Source organism: Gekko japonicus, unplaced genomic scaffold (genome assembly GCF_001447785.1).
Source record: "Gekko japonicus isolate JY-2015 unplaced genomic scaffold, Gekko_japonicus_V1.1 scaffold2548, whole genome shotgun sequence".
NCBI lineage: Eukaryota > Metazoa > Chordata > Lepidosauria > Squamata > Gekkonidae > Gekko > Gekko japonicus.
The window spans coordinates 126730-129552 of NW_015174914.1; the positions used below are offsets into that span (position 1 = coordinate 126730).

General features: G+C 57.0%; 1 protein-coding gene across 2 annotated transcripts in view; it reads right to left on the minus strand.

Moving 5' to 3' along the window:
• The window catches only part of UCP2 (uncoupling protein 2 (mitochondrial, proton carrier)), a 30849-nt gene extending 29064 nt beyond the window's left edge, over positions 1-1785 (minus strand). For both annotated transcript variants that reach the window (XM_015425056.1, XM_015425055.1), the window contains exon 1: positions 1715-1785. The gene's annotated coding sequence lies outside the window, so the exon portion shown is untranslated. The remainder of the gene's footprint in view (positions 1-1714) is intronic.
• Positions 1786-2823: the final 1038 nt, after the last annotated feature.

Consider the following 2823-nt stretch of genomic DNA (forward strand, 5'->3'; position numbering starts at 1 on the left):
GAAGAAGAAGAAGAGATTGGATTTATACCCCTCCCTTCACTACCCAAAGGAGTCTCAGAGCGGCTTGCAAACTGATCCAACACTGGCTTCTCTGATGTTCTTAAGTGTGCCTTGCACACGGAAGCTCATACCTTGAATAAACCTTTGTCGGTATTAAAGGTGCTGCTGGAACCTGAATTTGTTTGCAGTTGTGTTATTGCCCAGGATGGTGGTTAGATAAATCTCTTAAGGCTTGAGTGACAGGAAGAGATCTAGGCAGAGGGTCATGTTTCACTGTGGCCCTCTTTCTGATGCAGCCAAAGGCCACCCTTTCAAGGAATCAGTGGTGGATTGGGGGGGGGGGCTTGTCTGCTGCCTCCCCCCCCCAGATCCGGACCAACTGACCCACCTTTCCTCATAGCAGCCTTGTTTGGCACCCCTCTTGGGCTGCCCCTATGCGCACCTTGGGATGCAGGATTTACAAAACTGTGTAGGTTTGCAATTTGTGCTTTTCCTGTCCTGTCCTTCCCATTCGGACAAACACTTGGTCAGGGATGCTGTAGGCGGATCCTGCACAGAGCAGGGGGTTGGACTAGATGGCCAGTTTGGTGGAGTGGTGAAGTGTGCGGACTCTAATCTGGGAGAACCAGGTTTGATTCCCCACTCCTCTGCTTGCAGCTGCTGGATGACCTTGGGCAAGTCATAGTTCTCGCAAGAGCTGTCCTTGAAAAAGAGCAGTTTCTGTCAAGAGCTCTCTCAGCCCCACCTCCCTCGCAGGGTGTCTGTTGTGGGGAGGGGAAGGGAAAAGAGTTGTAAGCAGCTCTGAGACTCCCTTGGGTAGTGAAGGGCGGGGTGTAAATCCAATCTCTTCTTCTTCACCTCTGCTCGCAGTGTTGTTGTGAGGAGAGAACTGAGCACCACCAGGGCAGCGCTGAGCTCCTTGGGGAAAAGGCAGGGCCAAAATGACATGCCTTTGACTGGGGGGGGGGAGGCCGATCCTTCCATGGGGAAAACGAGACACAGACCAAGAGCGTAGCGTTAAGAGGAGGTAAAATTCGGGGTGGGGGGAGGATGTGGAGGGAGGAGAGCCCCCCAAAGAAAACAGCAGACAGGAGACAAAGAGGAGCCCCCCATGGACTATGGTGGGGCACAGGGGGAGATGAGAACCCCCCATAGTACAAAGCCCCCTCAGAGAAGCAGAGGAAGCCCCCCAAAATGGAGGTGCCGAAAAGCAGACCAGAGATGCCCCTGACAGCACAAAGAGCCCCCCCAAAAAAAAGAAGCAGCAGAGAAAGAGAAGACCCCCACAACTGGGAGGGCGTAGGTGGAGGGAAGAGCACCCCCAGAACACAAAGCCCCCCAAGAGAAGGCGGCAGACAAGAGAACCCCCCCCCAGACGACAGGGGGCGTAGAAAGAGTACAAAGCCGTCCCGAGGGGAAACCCCCCCCCCGGACTGGGGGGCGTCGAGGAAGAGGAGAGACGCCCCCCGACAGCACAAAGCCCCCCCCAAAGGAAACAGGAGAGAAAGAGAAGCCCCTACGGACTGGGTGGGGGGCAGAGAGAGAAAGAAGAGACCCCCCCCAAGAAAGGGGGCGGCAGGAGAGAGATCGGAGCCCCCCACGGGCGATGGGGGCGTAGAGGGAGAGGAGAGCCCCCCAGACAAGACAAAGCCCCCCATAAGGGAAATGGGGGGAGGGAAAGAAAGAGCCCCCCAGCCCCCGGTCGCCTACTCACCTAATCCCGAGGAGGAGAAGCGGAAGGCGGCGAGGGGAGCCGAGGGGCGCGGCGGGGCCGGGAGACCAGAGGCGACGGCGAGGGGCAGAGGCCAGAACCCGGCGGAGGGAAAGGAGGAAGCAGAAGCCGGCGGAGGAGCGGCGGCCCGAGCTTATAGAGCCGCCTCCGCCCTCCCGGAGAGGAGGCGCGGCCGGCCCCGCCCGGGGGAGGGGAGCCCGCGGAGCAGCGCCGCCTTGCAACGCGGGGGGGGGGGAGCTGCACCGCGGGGCATGTGCAGAGTGCATTTCCCAAAGGGAACTCGTATATGGGACTCGGGGGGGGGGAGTGAGGGTTAGTGTGGCCAAACCCAGGATGGAAAGTGACTGGGGGTTTGGGGGCGGAGTCGGGTTGCCATCCTCCCGGTGTGGCCAGGCGAACTCCCGGGACCAATGCTCCCACTAAGCTATGGAGTCCTGTGAGCAAAAACTCTACTTTGTGAGCTGCTGGCATTAAAGCTGTGAGCCAGCGATTGGGCTGCTGCATAAATTAGTGTGCTCTGGAGCCCTCCTTCCTGAGCTAAGACACAAATGTCTGAACCAGAGGCTAAAAAACTGTGAACTCAGCTTAGAGGGAACCTCAAAGATCCATAGTGGGGAAGAAAATCACATGAAGCTGCCTTGTACTGCCTGGTCCAGCGAGGTCAGTATTGTCTACTCAGTATTGTCTACTCAGACTGGCAGCCATTCTCCAGCATCCCAGGTGGGGGTCTTTAATATCACTTACTGCCTAGTCTTGTTTTAACTGGAGATGCTGGGGATTGAACCTGGGACCTTTGGCATGCCAAGCAGAGACTCTATCACTGAGGAAGACAAGAAGAGATTGGATTTCTATCCTGCCCTTCACTCCCCAAAGGAGCCTCAGAGCGGCTTACAAACTCCTTTCCCTTCCCCTCCCCACAACAGACACCCTGGGAGGTAAAAGAAGAAGAGAAGAGATTGGATTTATATCCCACCCTTCACTCCCCAAAGGGGTCTCAGAGCGGCTTACAAACTCCTTTCCCTCCCCCTCCCCACAACAGACACCCTGGGAGGTAAAAGAAGAAGAAGAGATTGGGTTTATACCCCGCCCTT